The 19656-nt window shown below is 39.8% G+C and overlaps 1 pseudogene; it reads right to left on the bottom strand.

Moving 5' to 3' along the window:
* Positions 1 to 19656, bottom strand: part of LOC109937960 — a 60692-nt pseudogene that overhangs the window by 10800 nt on the left and 30236 nt on the right.

Below are 19656 nucleotides of genomic sequence, written 5' to 3'. Positions count from 1 at the left end.
AAGGCCTGAAACATCAGCCTTCCTGCTCCTCTGATGCTGCTTGGCCTGCTGTGTTCATCCAGCTCTACACCTTGTTATCTCAGATTCTCCAGCATCTGCAGTTCCTACTAGCTTGGAAAGGAGACACTACTTGACTTGGTTCTTGGGAATGAGGTGGATATTATGGATCAAATGGAAGATGAGGAACATTCAGGGCACAGTGATAATTGTATCATAAAGTTTTATTTGGCATTGGGAAGGACAAGAAGCAATCCAAATGGGTACAATGTGATCTGGAACGGAGTTTGCTTAGCAGAACTGAAAGTGAGCATCAGTGAGCCCATTATTGTTGAATAAAGTGCCACTTGATAGCACTGTCAACAACACCTTCCATTACTTCTAATGGTTGTGGGCAGACTGATGTGGCCATAAGTGGATTGGTTAGGCTTAGAAGTTTAGGGCAAAAGTAGGCCATTCTGACCATTGAACATCCTTGCTATTCTAGATCATAGCAGATTGTCTGCTCAATGCCACTACCCTCATCATCTAGCGTTACAAAAGTTCACCACCCTGAATGTAGAAATTCCTCCCTATATCAGGATAAGATTCACATTGTTTCATTTATTCATTGACAGGATGAGGATGTCGCTGGTTAGGCAGCATTTATTGCCCATCCCTAACTGCCCTCTGGGCAATTAAGAGTCAACCACATTGGTGTAGGTCTGGAGTCACATGTAGGCCAGACCAGGTAAGGATGGCAGTTTCCTCCCCTAAAGGACATTAGGGAACCAGATGGGTTTTTCCCTGACAATCAACAATGGATTCACAGTCATCATTAGATTCTTAACTCCAGATATTTACTGAATTCAAATTCCACTATCTGCTGTGGAAGGATTCGAACCCAGGTCTCCAGCACATTATCCGGGTCTCTGGATTAACAGTCCAGCGATAATACTACTAGGACATCACCTGCCCACAAATGTTTACTACCAAGATTATGTTCCCTAGTTCACCAGCCACAGGAAACATGCTATCTATATCCACCCAGTTATGTCCTGGAAGAATTTAATGAGATTACCTCCCATTCTTTGAAACTCTGGAGAATACAAACCTAATTTCCTCAATCTATTTTAGTGGATACAACATTCATAGGTAATTGTCCAAATTGTTGGGTAGATGCCAATGTTCTAACTGTATTTAAGCAGTTTGGCAGGCACTTGGCCTTTCTGGAGTAGAAGCCTTCAATACTACTGCCAGAATGTGGTTACGGTACTGCAGTATCCAGTTCCTTCAGCCATTTCTTCTAATCATACAGAGTTAATCAGACTGGCTAAAGGCTGACATCCATAATGCTGGGAACCTCAGGAGGATTGTCCACTCGGCACTTCTGGATGAAATATTTCATCATTGTGTTTTGCACTGATAAGCTGGGATTCTTCCATCATTGATGGTAGGCATCTTTGTGACCCTCCTCCTCCAGTGAGATGTTTAATTGTTCACCACTATTTGTGACTGGGTGTGGTAGAACTTTGATCCGGTCAACTGGTTGTGGAATTGCTTTGACCTTGTCTATCACTCACTGCTGAATGCGAAAGTAGTGCTGTGTTGCAATTAAGTTGACATCTCATTTTTAGGTATGCCTGGTTTCTGCTCCTAGCATATCCTACTGCAGGGGTGATCACCTGGCTTGGTGGAAATGGCATAAATTTGGCCATGGGATTACAGATTATGGTTTAATATAATTCGGTTGCTGATGATGGCCCACAGTGCCTCATGGATGCCATTCTTTTGAGTTGATAGATTTCAAACAGACCTAACCCTTTCAGCATGTGGTCATACCACACAATACAATGGAGGGTTTTGTCAAAGTGAAGGCAGGACTTTGTCTCCACAATGACTTTTGCACTCCTACTGATACCTTCACGAACAGACGCATCTGCTGCAAATTGATTAGTGAGAACAGTTTAAATTCTTTCTAATAAAAACAAACATGCTGGAGAAAGTCAGTAGATTTGAAATTAACATTTTGAATCTGATTTGACTATTCTTCAGAACTGATCCAAAAGAACAGACATGTTGGATTCAAAACATTAACTGTTTCTCTTTCGCAGATGCTGTCAGACCTGCCGGACTTTCTCCAGCATTCTCTGCTTCATCAGACCTACAGCATCCACACTACTTTGTTTTTGTAAAATTTTTCCCCTCTGTTCCCACTTTTCTGTATTTATATTAAAAAAGAATCAAGAAATTTCAAAATAAATTTCTTTCAAATTCATACATTACACATGAGTTGGATTGTTTCAGTCTCATGTAACAAAAATTGAAGTTCTGTCAAGAACTGTTATATGTAATAATACTTTTATCTTCAGGATATTTTGTATTAAGTTTCAAATGGTGAGCACATTTTAAAGTCCATAAAAGTAGCCCATAACTACACATTTTAATGAACATCTTAAAAATGTAGACATGCAAGTCATCCCTATACTTCTTTGATATTTTTGATTAACAATTTCACCATGAAAAGTTGTGTTTACCTACCTCCAGAACATCTATGAACAACACGATATGAAATTGCATCAGAGTCAGTTAACGTCCATTTTTCTAAGTCAATCACACAAAAGTCTCCTCCTCCTATTTTTACTTGCACTTCCTTTTCTTTGCCATTGTAAGCCTTTTCAAGGCAAGCATTTACAGTCGGATTGAAGGTTTCCCAGTGATCATTCAACCAGAACTTCCAGCACACTTTATCCATAATAAACAGTTCTTCTTGCAATGTGACTTCTCTTTTTGCTATGTTGTGGCACACTTTAAAATAACATCTCGAACAGAACAAATAGCAGTTATACATCCAGATAAAGAGATGCTGTGACCAGCTTTATCTAAATAGTAAGCTACGTGCATTTTGGAGCAACACTGTGCCATTTCATCATAATCTTCTTCAGTAAACATCTCAAAAAATATTTCCACAAGTATTGTTTTCTCCATGTATTCTCTGGTTGCTAGTTTTTCAATATCAGCCCAGGCATCTGTAATATTTTCTTCCTTCATGGCGTAAATCTGAAACTTTACTGGCTCTACTGAGTGCTCTTGTATATCACCAGCACCTTCAGACTGGTTCCCAGTCAGCAAACCCCCAATACACTCAAACAAAAAAAAAATTTAAAACAAATAATAATCATTTAGAATAAGATAAACAAATCTGATCATAATGTTTAAAGTTTAACATGAATTTTCTAATTTAAAGAGAACTTTATACTTGTCTTATGGTTGGTATTAGCAAGCCCTCACTTTATGACCCTTTTCTCATTGCCTTGAGTCAGTGGTGATGAGGCTCCCATTTGTAAAACTGCATTTCAACTCACGTTTTGGGACGGTAAAACAATCAAGTGCTTAATATAGATTAGAGTGGGTAGTGGCGGCAAGTTGCAGAGCACACAATTCATTTCCCAGCCTTCCATCCAAGGTTGAGGTCCTAAGCTACTATATTCACAATAAATGCCATGATTGGGAGATTCAGGCAATTTGGACTTACAATCTGCAGGACTATATCCAAAATTACAAATTGTTTTGAAAGCTGGTTAATAAGCCTGAAGTTAAGGCTTTTTATAAATTGTTCTCCTCTTTTCGTAAGTCTCCTTAAAGGAGAGCAGCGGTTGATGTGCTGCACCTGGGCTCAAAGACAGTATAATTATGCCCTAACGTACATCTATAATATGGAGATCTATTTATCTCATGAAATTTATTGCAGGGAATCAAAAATGACTGTGCAGAAGAAGGGAATTATCCCCTTTGGCTACACATTGTGATATTTAAGATGAGATGCTTCATAAGTCACTATTTAGCTTGTATACAATCTTTGAAATAGCATACTTGGCACTGTGCTAAAAAATCCAGTTTTTCCCATTTGGAGCTTTGACAACACTTCTTGAAATACTTGGGCATGATCAGATGAGGAATTGTTCACTATCACATGTATTGGCGTTGCTTGAGGTGCATCTCCAAACTGATAAAGAGAATCTATAACGCTTGATGCAAATCCCCTTATATCTTTAGATGAGCATCCTGTTGAGAAATCGCCAAATAATTAAAACCGAAATTGTTAAGTCATGCATCAGAATTCTCTACAAGAGGCAGAAGATAGTCAGATACTTTAGAGACATTTGAGCGACTCTTGGATAGGCACATGGATGATAGTAAAATGTAAGATATGCAGGGTAGTTTGATCTTAGTAGGAAAATAGGTCGGCATAACATCGTGGGCCGAAGGGCCTGTACTGTGCTGTGCTGTACTGTTCTATGTTCTAAAGACTTTAAAATAATTTTGCTGTAAAGATTGACTGGATACTCAGGATTACAATGGCATATAATGGTGTAAGTTATTTTAAATAAAAAACAAATAAAAATTTACTGTTACTAACACAATGTAGACAGGAAAATGTTACTTAAAATGGTGACACTGGACAGGCAGTGGCAAGCTTGTAAAGAACACATGGATGAACTGCAACAATTGTTCATTCAGTACAGCGTAAAAATAAAATGGGAAAGGTGGCTACCATGGCTAACAAGGGAAATTAGCTATAGAATTAGATCCACAGAAGGAATATACAAATCGGCCACAAAACAAATAGTAGACTTAAGGACTGGGAGCAGTTCGGAAATCAGTGAAGGTGGTCAAAGGGATTGATTAAGATGAGGAATATAAATTACAAAACTAAGGTTGTGGGGAATGTACAAACTGTTTGTAAACTGCTTCTATCAATATGCAAGAAGATTAGTGAAGGCAGGTGTAGGTCTCCTACAGTCAAAAAACAGGAAAAGTTATAATAGGAAACAAAGAGATGGCAGACCAACTAAATACATACATTGGTTTTGTCTTCGCAAAGGAAGACACAAAATGTCCTCAAAATATAGATTCTAATGAGGGAGGAATGAACGAAATCCTTCATGATTTTGAACACTATTGACAAATCTTCTTGTAATCTCTTCTCAAAAGTAAATAATCCCAGTTTATTTGATCTCTCTAAGTAATCAAGTCTTCTGTTCCTAGTTCCATTCCAGTAAATCACCACTGTGTCCTCTGTATAACCTTGTCATCGTTCCTGAATTATAAGGCCCAGAATTGGCCACAATAATCCAAAAGAGGCATAAATAATGTCTTAGAAATGTTTTTATACCTTACACCTTTATCCCAAATCCTTTTCTTTAAAATCAATTTTTCACCTTCAGAAGACTTGCATACTTATAACATCTCTAGATTGGTTTCTGAACTCCCTTAGAAATTGAAAGATTTAGTTTGTATCCCCATTCTTCATTAAATTTCATCTATCACACAGCTTTCCATTTCACTTATGTTCTCTTCACATCTGTTATCAAACTCACCTTTCATCCATTCACAAGTTTTGTGTCATCTACAAGCTTGGAAATTCTGCATCGTTAACCAAAGTCAGGATCAGGCATGTCAAAAAAGTAAAGAGATTCCAACTTTGATCACCGAAGAACAAAAAAATGCACACTTTCCTCCGGTCTGAAAACAAACACTAACCACTACTTCCTACCCCTTTCAGAGTTTCATTTTCAGGACAACATTGCATATTACATTCCAAGGGTCTCAAAGTTTGCTATAATCTTTGCTTTAGGCTCATACAACTTTATCAAGTTGGTCAAGTATGTGCAAGAAACAGAAATTGCTGGAAATACTCAGCAATCGTCTTCAGGAGAGAGAAAGAGTTAACATTTTGAGTCAAATGTGTTCAAAACAGTTTGGAAGAATTATAATGTGACCTGAAAGGTCAACTGTTTGTCTCATCACTGATGCTGCCAATTAAACAGAGTTTCTCCAACACTTGTTTTTATTTCAGATTTCTGCATTCACAGTATTCAAATAAAATTTGCTTTCAACACTGAGCTGAATCTCATGATATTTTGGCTGTGTGATTTTCATCACGTTTCATGAGGTTCTCCATGAGGCCTAGTGGGTTTTCTAATGTTAATGTCTCAAACTCACCTCATTAACCACGTACCCTGCCACCATGGGACTGCTCTTAAATGATACTAGCTCAATTCTCCTACTAGCGGTAGCCGGAACTATTTGCCATTGTGGATCCCTGGCAGTGGGCCACCTTTAAAAGGAACAAGCTTGAGAAGATTTGTAGCTGTGGATGAGGTTGTAGACATGCTCGCCATTTCACTCTTTCCCCATCTCCTCGGATTCATTTTCTAAGGGGCCTATGTTCACTTTGACCGCTCTCTTCATAATTTTATATATTATATATAAAGACATTCTTATTGTCAATTTTTATATGTTTATATGTTTCTATAAGATCCCCCCTCAATCTTCTGAATTCCAATGAATATAATCCCAATCTACTCAGTCTCTCTTGGGACAGGGGGCTGGAGGACAGCTGCCACAATGGAGACAGCTGTGGATAGGCTCACTTAAAACTTCATCTTATTCATTTTCTTATATATTAAGACTTTCCAGCATGCGTCCCTCACATCCCATTATCCCCTACCCACTCCTTATGCCATATCCTGTCCAAATCATGACTCTAGCTACACCCAATAGCTCTTCCTACCTCCATGCCAAACCATGCTCCTCACTACTCCACAATGATGCTTCTTACCCTCCATGCTGTCTCATCGCACCATCATGTGCATTGACCCAATAAACAACGTGCACAGACCCAATTAACCCTACAATAGTAATGCATGTGCTTAAAGGCTTAAGAAACAGACATTCAGAACTTTTTTTAAAAATGGTGCCACAACAACCCTATAAAGTTATTAACTAAAAGTTCCAGAAGGAGTTATATATAGTTCTTAAGGCTGAAAGGATTGAAGGGTATGGAGAGAAAGTAGGAACAGGGTACTGAGTTAGAGGAACAGCCATGAGCACATTGAATGGCAGAAACACTCAGGCCAAATGGTCTATTTCTACTCATCTTTTCTATATTTCTATGTTTCAATGTATCGAGAACAGAAACCGGAAGGACTTGAGACCTCTCTATTTTTGTGTGAGTATACACTGGGCCAATAATAAATAGAACTAAGAAGCAAATTTGGGGTTGTTAATCAAGCAATGTTTTCCCTTCTGGCACCCGTTTCAACAAAAGAGTGGAAATCTAGACACTTAGCCAAGTATGCAAATTAGGCTTGAGGGTCATTGGGAGAGGATGGAAAGGAGGATAGCTTGAATTGCAGTGGAAGGTAGGGGGGTCATTGTGGGTAGGAAGTTTTAAGGTTATCTTTCAAAAGGCTGCCACATCCTGATTATGTCTCATGACTTCTCTGAGGTCCATGAACCAAAGTCCTTGACAAGTTTGCCCATCTCCACAAATATTGTAGGAGGCTGGATGATACCTATCCCCATGATAGAGTTAGCTAGGAATGCAACGTCTGCTGCCTCTATCCTTTCCGCATGCCATTGAAAATTGCAAGCACAGGGGTGGGAATCTTAAGACAGGTCCTATTGGCAATTTCTAAAAGGTCCACAGAATCTTAGAGCTAGTTAGAACTGCCGATGCTGGAGTCAGAGATAACAGTGTGGAGCTGGAGGAACACAGCAGGCCAGGCAGCAGAGGAGTACCTGTGCTCTGTTCGCGACAAATGACAACACCTTCCAGTCGCGAACCACTTCAACTCCCCTTCCCTCTTCCTGGACGACATGTCCATCCTGGCCCTCTTCCAATGTCACAACGACACCACCCGGAAACTGGAGGAGCAGCACATCATATTCCGCCTTGACAGCCTACAACCCAATAGTCTCAATGTGGACTTTACTAGTTTCAAAATCTCCTCACCTCTGGCCTCATCCCATGATCAACCCTCCCTCTTATCCCCGCCTCCTCGACTTGACACAACCTGTTCATCTTCTCTCCCACCTATCCGCTCCTCCCACCTCACTGACCAATCCCCACCACTGCCTACCTGCACTCACCTATCACCATCCCACCTACCTTCCCCAGCCCCACCCCTCCTCTATCTATTTATTTTTGAGCTCCCTTCCCCCTCTGCCATTTCTGAAGGGTCCCGACCCAAAACGTCAGCTTTCCTGTTCCTTTGATGCTGCCTGGCCCGCTTTGTTCCTCCAGCTCCACACTGTATTATCACAGGATCTCTGCCCTTTTTACTCTAATTACAAAGTATTTATCATACAGAAAATGGTCATTTTGCTCGATAATCCCCTGCCAGGGTTCCTGCTCGATACATTCAACCACCCATTTGTCTTTACCTAATTCCATTAATATCTTTTGATCCTTTTCTACTTGATGTGTTTTTCCAATTTTTCCTTCAATGCATTTATGCTTACCTACTGACTCCCTATGGTGGCAAATTTTACATTTTATCAACTCACTGTAAGGACATTTCTCCTGAATTTTCTTTTGGACTTAATGACTGACTACCTTATATTTATGGCCTGTAGTCTGGGTCTTCCCCATATGTAGAAAATGCCTTCTCCATGTCTACCCTATCAAATTATTTGATAATCTTGATCCCTTGAGGTCAACTCCCAGTCTTCTCTTTTCTAGAAAAAGAAAGTTCAATTTTGTCTGATGTGTGTATGTATAACTTGTCTATACTGGTATCAGTCTCATGAATCCTTTTAGTATTTTTTAAAAGGCCTCCACATCCTTATTATAATCCAGAACAAAGCACAGTATATGACCAAGAGATAAGTGAGAATGAGGACCTGAAAGAAATTAAAAGGATAGTACTGAAGAAATTAAATGGGACTGAAATCCACGGATTTGACTGGTGAAAGAGGTGACTGTACAGGTAGTAATTGCATTGATCATCGTCTCTCAAAATTCAAGAGTGTGAATGGTTCCATCATATTAAACTGTAACAAATGCTGCCCCGACTATTTAAGAAAGGAAGGAGAGAAGAAACAGTGATCTATTGATCTGTAGCCTGACCTCAGTAGTTTTGAAGATACCTGAATATGCTATAAAGGGCTATGTGAACTGGATACATAGAAATAATGGCAGGATTGGGAAAAGTTAACATTGATATAAGAGAAAGCAATAACCTATTTCAAACCTGTTAGAGTTCTTCGAAGATGTAAGAAACAAAATAGATAAGAGGGAGCCAGTTGTACACTTTGATTTCTAGAAGGTTTACAATAAGGTTCCGTACATGAGTTTGGTAAGCAAAAATTGAAAAACAGCACTTGAGATCAGGAATAATCTTTGGGAACAGATTGAGAATTGTTTAATGGACAGTAAACAGAATAGAAATAAATGGGTCATTTTTGGAGGCTCTGACTAATGTGGTACCTGAAGGATATGCACTGGATGCCAGCTTTTCACAATCTACATCTTTGATTAAGAGGCATAGATAACGTGAATAGCCAGAGACTTTTCCCCAGGGCAGAAATGACTAATACAAAGGGGCATAATTTGAAGGTGACTGGAGGAAGGTATAGGGGAGATGTCAGAGATAGGTTCTTCACACAGAGAGTGGTGGGTGCGTGGAATGCGCTGCCAGCAATGGTAGTGGAGTCAGATACTTTAGGGACATTTAAGTGACTCTTGGATAAGCACATGAATGATAGTAAAATCTAGGGTATGTAGAGTAGTTTGATCTTAGAGTAGGATAATAGGTCGGCACAGCATCGTGGGCCGAAGGGCCTGTACTGTTCTATGTACATCAATGATGCGGAAGTGGGTACCAAATGTAATATTTCTAAGAAAACTAGGTGGGAAATGTGACTTTTGTTTAGCATGCAAAGAGGCTTCAAGGGGGTTTAGATAGGCTAAGAAAGTGGGCGAGAACATGAATCTGGAACTTACCAATTTTGGTAGAAAAAACAGAAATACTTATATCTTCAATGGTGTGTGACTGGGAAGTGAAAACTAATATCTAGATGCAGCAAGCCATCAGGAAAGCAAATAGTATATTTTCCAGTTGTTGCAAGTAAACTGGAGTACAGGAGTGAAGTAGATTTGCATTAATTGTGTACAGCTTTGGTGAAATTCTAGGTAGTAGAGTTCACTAACTTCGAAAGATGCTCTTGAATGAGTCTGGGTAAATTATTGCAGCGTATCATGCAGATGGTATGCACTGTGGTCACTGCTCATCAGTGGTGATGAGAGGTGTTGAATGGATTGCCAATCTAGTAGGATACTTTGTCCTGAATGGTATCAAGCTTTGTAAGTGCTGTTGAGGTCTACCACAGTCCCAATCTGTGCCTTATAGTTGGTGGACAATCATCATTGTAAAGGCAGGTGGTGAGTAACTCACTGAAGTCGTCTAGCTTCTGGCCTGCTCTTTGAGCCACAGTATTTATATGGCAGGTTCAATTCTGGTCAATGGCAACCTCCAGAACATTGACAATGTGAATTCTTTACCCCAGAGGACTGTTGAGGCCAGGCCATTAAGTATATTCAAGGCTGAGACAGACAGATTTGTAATCTGTAAGGGAATCAAGTGTTTTGGGGAAAAGACAGAAAAATGGAGTTGAAGATTATCAGATCTGCCATGACTTCACTGAATGGCAGAGCAGAATCGATAGGTTGAATAGTTTAGTTCTGCTCCTATGTCTTATGGATAACAGCTGCCCTAAGGGTAGGGTTCTTGAGGCAGGGTTTTGTTCTCTTTTTCAACTTGTGTTGCTTTTCCAAGTTTGTTCAATAAGCTGCTAGGAGATGGTGCATGGAGTGACAGGGTAGCAAGTTCCACCAAAACATCAGTCAATTTATTTCCTTTTCTTTAAGGCTTTCAGAGTGCCCCCATATTACTGCTGAATTAAAATTGCACTAGCTTTCTATTTTTTTTTAAATGTCATGTTATAGATAGAGTCATACAGTCATATAGAGTTGTACGGCATGGACACAGACCCTTCAGTCCAACTAATTCATGCCAACAAGGTATCCTAAATTAATCTAGTCCCACTTGCCAGCATTTGGCCCATATCCCTCTAAACGCTTCCTTTTAATATACCCATCCAGATACCTTTTAAAGTGTTGTAATTTTAACCAGCCTCCACCACCTCCTCTTAGCTCATTCCACACACGCACCACCCTCTGCTTGGAAGAGTTGCCGTTTAGGTCCCTTTTAAATCTTTCCCCACTCACCTTAAACCTTTGCCCTCTAGGTTTTGGATTCCCCCACCCAGGGGAAAAGACCTTGCCTATTCACCCTATCCATGCTCCATGATTTTGCAAACCTCTATAAAGGTCACCCCTCAGCTTCCGATGCTCCAGGGAAACCAGCCCCAGCCTATTCAGCCTCTCCCTATATCTCAAACCCTCCACTCCCAGCAACACATTCTTGTAAATCTTTTCTGAACCCTTACAAGTTTAACAATATCCTTCCTATAGCAGGGAGACCAGAATTGAATGCAGTCTGCATTATTCCAAAAGTGGGCTAACCAATGTCCTGTACCGTCACAACATTGACCTCCCAACTCCAATTCTCAATGCACTGACCAAAAAAAGCCAAACACCATCTTCACTACCCGGTCTACCTGTGCCTCCACTTTAAAAGGAACTATGAACCTGCACCCAATGTCATTTGTATCCAAATGGCTAGCTCACCCTGGATTCCATGTGATCTAACTTTGCTAGCCAGTCTCCCATGCAGAACCTTGTCAAACGCCTTTAAGTCCATTTAGCCAATGTTGCCCGCTCTGCCGTCATCAATTTTCTTTGTCACTTCTTCAAAACACTCAATCAAGTTAGTGGGACATGATTTCCCACACACAAAGCCATGTTGACTATCCTTAAACAGTTCTTGCCTTTCCAAATTCATGTAAATTCTGTCCCTCAGAATCCCCGCCAACAACTTACCAACCATTGACATCAAGCTCACCAGTCTATAGTTCCCTGGCTTTTCCTTAGCACCTTTCTTAAATAATGGCAGTACATTAGCCAACCTCTGGTCTTCCGGCACCTCACCTGTAGCTATCGTTGATACAAGTATCTCAGCAAAGGGGCCAGCAATCGCTTCCCTAGCATCCCACAAGTTCTGGGATACACCTGGTCAGGTTTTCTTTCATGTATTAAATTTTGTGGGACGTGGACGTCGCTGGCTGCCAGCATATCTTGCCCGTCCCTACTTGCCCTTGAGAAGGTGGTGATGAGCTGCCTTCTTGAACTGCTGCAGTCTTCCTGCTGTAGGTTAACCCACAATGCTATTAGGGAGGGAATTCCAGGATTTGGACCCAGTGGCAGGGATGGAACAGCGATATATTTCCAAGTCAGGATAGTGAGTGGCTTGGAGGGGAACTTGAAGGTGGTGGTGTTTCCATTGTCCTTCTAGGTGGAAGTAATTGTGAGTTTGGTGGAGGTAGTGAATGCTTGTGAATGCAGTGCCAATCATACAGGCTGCTTTGTCCTGGATGGTGTCAAGCTTCAAGTGTTGTTGGAGCTGCATTCATCCAGGCAAGTGGGGCATATTCCATCACATTCTTGACTTGTGCCTTGTAGATGGTGGACAGGCTTTCAGGAGCCAGGTGAGTTACTCACCACAGTATTCCTAGCTTCTGGCCTGCTCTTGTAGCCACTGGGTTTATGTGGGGAGTCCAGTTGAGTTTCTGGTCAAGGATATCTCCCAGGATGTTGGTAGTGGGGGATTCAGTGATGGTAACACTATTGAATGTCAAGGTGGGGCTGGTGGTGGTTAGATCGTCTCTTGTTGGTGATGGTCATAGCCGGGCATTTGTGTGGCGCAAATGTCACTTGCCACTCGTCAGCCCAAGCCTGGATATTGCCCAGATCTTGTTGCATTTGGACACAGACAATGTCTGAGGAGTCATGAATGCTGCTGAATATTGATTGCACATCCCCACTTCTGACCTTATGATGGAGGAAAGGTCATTGACAGAGCAAGATGGTTGTGACTAGGACACTAGGTCTCGGGGATTTATCCACCTTTATGCGTTTTAAGACATCCAGCACCTCCTCCTGTGTAATATGGAGACTTTAAGATATTACTATTTATCCTCTGAATTCTCTAGCTTCCATACCCTTCTCCACAGAGATATTATTTCTTGAGATATAGATTGTAGTTACCTTAATATCAGCAGGTGGGAATAATTGGCCAGTACTTTTAAAAAGCTGGTAAGACATGTAGGCCAAATAGCCTCTGTTTGTGCTATGATTCTCTTCTTTAATTGTTTTGGGGAGAAGAGTTCTAATCTCACCCTCATTAAATTCAGTTCTTCTAAACTCCATTATTTTCATTTCAGCATAAAAATATTAATTTACTATCAGAGGCACAAGAATGTCATGCACTTTAAAAACAAATGTAAAATGGTGAGACAATATTTATAATTACTTGTCATATTTGCTGGTGGTGAATCAGTCACTTTGAGATTTTCTTAAATCTTCACAGAATAAGAGCTCATTGAGTAGACGTCTTCCTGCTATCATCAACACTTCAAATACCCGCAAAGTTGAACATGTTGTTTGTTTCTCATCTAAATATTTCAAACCATCATCATTTGATAGAAAAAATATTTAAGAATTTTTCATCAATTTTTGATGTTCAAATTTTGAGATTTTCTTAAATTGCATGTATATTTGTCATTACTATTTTTAATCAAATGGAATATCTGAATTATTTCCATGTGACAAGAAGTTTTCCTTTAAATTAAATAGTGACATTCTTTGCAAAGAACCTAATTGTTCCACAGACATTTAGTTTGCTTTGCAAGGTCATTGTTTAAGATTAGCACAGATTTTCACGCAGGTTGAAATCATAGAAAAATGTAAACAATAAAGAAGAATCTTTTGGGCATATTTTTAAATTGTTAACACACAAGGTGACATGACATAACATCCAATAGGTTTGCCAAATGTAGAACAGACAACAGGCCCAGAGATCCCAAACCTGATTCTCCAGGTGCCTTGCTGCAACCCTGAAAAGGAAACACAGTATTTGCGGCTTTTTGAATCTTTATTTTAAATCCAAAATTATTGGTATGGTGATGCTCAGCTTGAAAGAAAATATGAAAAAGTGTACGTACTGAGTACAGATCCAGGTCCTTTTCATATATTATCAAATTCACTTTAAGTGTTGATGTAGGATTTTCTGCACTGAATTTCTTTATCTCCTCAAAAAACATTTTTTGCTACAGTTATCTTTGGAAAACGCAAATTTCCAGTGCCAATGGCAGGAAAACGTATTGATTTGTAATGGCTTTTGTGCACACATTTTAGGCATTTTTGGATGATTGTCCGAAGTAGCTGATAATGAAATTGGATTTCTTTAGATTACATGACAGGTTTCAAATTCACTCTTGCCTTTCAGAATGTTTTAGGTCTAATAACAAGATCAACATGATAGTCTTTAAACACAGTTACTTTGTCCTCTTTCTTAGATTTTACAAAATTGATGCAGTCTATTTTGATCTGTCATATTTCACAACAATTTTTTGTATCCATCTACTGTCTCTCAAAATCAAGATAAAGCTTTAATCTGATGATGGTCAATGAATGGTCTTGACAAACTTCCACAAGTTGAAAACCTGCTTGTTCTCATTGACAGCACTGGCAATTCCAAGTGACACCAAGGGGTGAACTGCGTGGCTATGTCAGCGGTCCCTTCCACCTGGTGACAATGCCACCATGGCAATTTCTGAGATCAAATCCTGCTTACTGTTGGGAACCCTACACCTTCAGAGGGAAAGATCCTGCTGCCAAGCACTCCAGCCAAATGTAGTAGGTCTTTTTTTTCAATTCAATCATGGGATGTAAGTGTTGCTGGCATTTATTACCCATCACTGAATGCCCAAAGGGCAGTTACAAGTCAAAGTTGCTGTGGGTCCAGAGTCACATGTAGGCCAGGCCAGGTAAGGACGCCAGTTTCCCTCCCTGAAGGACATTTGTGAACCAGATGGATTTTCTTCCCAACTATTGGCAAATGGTCATCCTTAGACTCTCAATTCCAAAATTTTATTTGATTCAAATTCCAACAACTGCCGTGGCAGGATTTGAACTCAGGTCCCCAGAACATTACCTGGGTCTCTGGATTAATAGTTTAGCAATAATACCATTAGGCTGTCACCTCCCTCTAGGTTTGAGATGAGTAACAGCACTGCAAGCCCAGTGGAGAGGTAAATGGGATAGTCTCACTGGGACCAATCAGGCAAATCAAGAGAGGGTGTGATGTTGGGTGTGGAGGCTAAGGATATGCCTTGGGGGTGGTTCACATGATGTTGGAACAAAAGGTCCCACCCAGAACCTGCAAGCAAACTGCCAGGGAATACAAAAATACCAGCTTTAGGACCTCAATTGCCTGAGGGGCAGGAAGACTAATTAAGTGAAAGAGTCAGGAAGGGGAGTCAAGAAGGTACGTCGCTGGGTGCCTTATGTATGATTAAATGACCCCTGCAATTTTCAGCGTGGTCCCTGGGAAGGAATTAAATTCTATCTCCATTTTCCTTCCTTCTTTTAGCTTTAAAGCAACAGAAGACAAAAAAAAAATCATATTAATTATCTGCAGCATATATCTCATCAAAACTATTGGTTTTATGGTAGGAGAGAGATTAAGTAAAAGAAGTATATAGTATCCTATTCCCAAAAGAGTTGGAGAATTTTGTATTGACCTCATGTCATCCAATGTGATTTGTCTCATCCCAGTGTCCTACAGTGAAGAGGTGGTGCACTTCATCAACATATTCAAAATCAGGCTTCCCCAGGGCAACTTAAATCTTGTAGGTCCTGGGCAAGTTTCCCAGCTCCACAAGCTAAAAAGTCATCTTTTTCCAGCACTTTGAGAGAGCTGGGAAGAGTGGGATTACTCACCCTATTCCCCCTAGGAAGCCTTCAGCCTCCCTTCCTAAGACTGCCCCTTTCCCAAGCTCTGAATGTTTTGGCTCCTGATTGTGAAGAACTAGCCACAGGTTTAGTACAGGCCACCATAGGAAGATAAAATTGACTGAATGTAAGAAACAAATTAAATTTAAGGAGGCTAGCATAAACATAAACTTAGGAAAACGAAGGATTTAAATGGAGAAATCAATCATCAGTCAACAGTCAGCTTTTTTGGGTTAAACATTTACAAATAAAACTCCCATAAATCAAAGCAAAGAAGAAACTGCTGGTAGAAAACAATTTCAATAGGTAAACTTACTTCCTCAGCTTGATAAGCTTCATCTGCACTCCACTGACAACAAACTATGTTGTATACTTCCTGGCAATGCAATTCACAATCTGTGGTCTGAACAGGTAAAACATCCCCAGCTTGAAATGTTTTTGAGCCTTTGGCGTTGTTGGTGTTTATCTGCAACTTAGGTCCAGCCTGTTTTAGAATTGCTCTTGACACGGGTCCTATTTGAAAGATCCATACTCTCAGACACTGTGTTCACGATGACCTCACACTGAAGATTTTTAAAATAGAAATGTAATTGTATGTTAATGTTAAATGGAGAGATCAGTTATACTATTTCAAAGTTATTTGAAAATGTACACATTTGCACTCCAGCGAGATTGAATCTCAACAATACATTATATACTCTGAAGTGAAAATTAAGATCTGCACTCAACCACCATTAATTGCTACAAAACAATAAATTCCTTCAAGATTATTTAATGCACAATTAAAAATTAGAGTCACAATTCAAAGTCAAAATACCATTTCAACTCTGAGAATTATGCACAATCTAGCAGAAGTAAGGGGACCACAGTGACAAAAGAATGTTGAATATACTCCACCATGGACTCCATTCCATCTATTTTAATCGCGTTGGCATATACAATCTTACTGGCCATTATCATTCACTTGTCATTTACAAAGAATGCGCAAGATGAGAGCAAAAAGGACTTACTGCCCTAATTTGGGGTTTAGACTGACTCTTAACGGATTCATCTGCAGGCCATCCAGTCAGCTTGCAATTGGTAGTAAGTAACAACTGCCAGTGGGTAGCAGGGCAAGATCACATGGGCACACGCCACAAGCTGCTCTCTAAAAGCATTCACAAAAACAAACAGGTGCATCGCAGGTTAAAAAAGAGTCAGGAGGGTTTTAGGAGTGCAAGTGGGGAGGCGGTGAGGGAAGTCTAGGACAGGGTAGGCCATGTACTAACATGCCCAATTTCTCACCGTTAGCCTTCAAGTGGTCACTATTTATTTTACCTTTTGTTCTCCAACATTTCCTTTCACCAGAACCACCTCTAATCCTTCACGTGTTACGAACGGGTCATCTGATTTGACTGGGTCTATTTCAGGTATGGTAGCATCAGGCTCCATTTTCAATATGGGATGCAGTTTGCTGGTTTTTTCCTGGAGCTCTCAGCCTGCACTGGCAAGTGAGCTTTTTATCTCCTGTTTGAAGGCCAACTTCATCACGGCTGGCTTTGAAAGTTTAGATTCAGACTCTATTACCTCCTTAACAATTTTCTTCATTGATTTAATAGAGGCATCATCAGTACTCACAAGCCTGATGTCAGTCAGATGTGCATCAGATTTAAGTTTCTCACAATATTCTTTGATGGCTTTCACCCTAAGCCATAAGAGCGGAGACTCTCCTGAGCTCAGCACCAGAATTGCAATTGCTGTGAAAAGTTGATCATTAGCAGTATTCAGAGCTGTCAAAATGGTCTTCTTAAAAGCTGTTTCTTCTTGTGCCCCTAGCCTATCAAATTTTGTCCATTTGGCATGGAGGACTACACTGCATTGTAATTTTCCAGAGCTAGTTGAAATCACAGCACCATCTTTCATGATGTCTTTTATTTCAGTCTATTGATTTGATCACGAAATTCAGGACCACCAGCCTCTATTAAGGTCTTTGACAATCCAGTGGAAAATTCCATCATCTCACCTATCAAGTGTAAAATTACATCTACTTCATGAATTGCTAAATTATGTTTAATGACTGATATCTGAAATTTATTCAGAAACATGACTGTTGTTATAGTTTCCAGTTTTTCAGGAACAGCATGATTTGTTTGTTGCCCTTCTTGATTCTCCATAAAGATCATGCATTGGTATGGATTCTCCAGTTTCTTTAGAAGGTCCTTGTTTTTGGAAAAAAACTGAACAGCACCAGGTTTGTACAGTTGTTTTTCTTTCAATTTAACTGGTTTCAACACATCCACTATTAAAGCTTCTGTTTGTGTTGCATTTTTCACATTCACTCTAATCTGTAGTCCCAATAATTGTTCATTGTTCACATAATTTATGTTTATACCTGGCAATATTTCTGAAACATTCACAAACCTCTTGATATACTCTAGGACACACAGTGATGATACTTCAATAAAACAATCCTTCATGCAGTTCTCGTTCATTTACTTTTCAATATGTATTTTTATTTCTTTGGCAATAGCCCTGTACCTAACAAGAATGACACAATCAGATGGACGTGAACTAGCCTTTGATTCCAGATGGTGCTGCAGTAAGTAGTTTTCTTTCATATCTTTTAATTCCAAATGTTCTCTTTTCACAGTTGCTGTGGCTTTCTCTATGAAAAGTCTGAAATTATTTGCAGTGTCCATGTCAACGTTTTCTGGGATTGGCACTGTTAGTTCTACAAAAGTCATTGTAAGCTTTTCTTCAGCTTTTTGTTGGTCTCTTTCTGATGCAGCATGCAAAATGCCTTTATCTTCCGCATCAACATACAAATATGCTGCATTAATTCCTGAATCCAGAAACATTTTTATAAGGAAACCTTCAGTGTTTAATTGTGTCAAAAATACTCTTAAATGTCTTGATAAGTGGATGATCTTGCTGGTTATTTGGTTTCCTTTGGAAAATAGTTTTAGTTGAGCTTTTAAAATATCTTTTTCTGTCCCTGTAATTTTCACTACATTCTGGCATGTATCAAAATAAAACCGAACATGAGGAAACTCTGTCTAGATTCTGATTCTTCAAAATCAAAACATGACACTTATTTTTAAAGTGACATTCCTCTGTTTCAAAACTGCTTGCAAGTTCAGTTTAATCATCTTCATTTTTCTGGGTCATTGAGTCAGAGTCTTCTTCGTCCTTATTTGATGGGTTACAGTCTTCTCTGTCTTGTTCAGTTGTAAATTCTGTTAATTTCTCACTTTCATAGTAGCGACGCAATTTCAAAGTGTGGCCTCTTAGGATGTGTGTTTTTGATAGAACATCTTCTGCCACTGAATTAAAACAGTAAGTTTATTAATTCTGGATGAAATAACAGTACAGAATTATTAAATTAATAAGCTACTGACAGTTACAACCATGGACATGCTTGGTGAGGGACGCTGTTTGATTCCATTGTGTCTAATCTGCTTTTTCACAAGTGAAATTTAAAACTAATCCAAATATGCAAACTTTTTTCAACAGCCTTTCTCCCATGCAATTTTTTTTAGAAACTTTTCTGTTAACAACCATATCCATTATCTCAACCAGTTCCCTGGGAGAAAGATTTTGATAGTCTGAGTCTTGTTGTGCCATCAAGGGTCTTGCCTGCCAGCTGGGGAGCCAGAGAGAGCCATGCAGAATCATAGAACCGTTACCGTGCAGAAAGTCATTCAGCCCAGCATGTCTGCACCAGCACTCCACGTGAACAACTCACACAGTGCCATTCTTCCACCTTCTCCCTGTAACTCTGAATTCTTCCTTTTCAGATAGCCATCTAATTCCCTTTAGAATGCTTCCACTGAAAAACAACCTCTACCAAACTCTCAGACAACGCAGTCCAGACCTGAAAGGTCACTAACCTCATTTCATCTGGTGATCTCCCTCCAAGTTCAGTCTCCCAATCCCAC

The sequence above is a fragment of the Rhincodon typus genome, chromosome 2 (assembly GCF_021869965.1).
Source record: "Rhincodon typus isolate 14 chromosome 2, sRhiTyp1.1, whole genome shotgun sequence".
NCBI classification, from domain to species: domain Eukaryota; kingdom Metazoa; phylum Chordata; class Chondrichthyes; order Orectolobiformes; family Rhincodontidae; genus Rhincodon; species Rhincodon typus.
The sequence above is the reverse complement of the archived record's forward strand: the minus strand, read 5'-3'. Positions and strand labels throughout refer to the sequence as shown.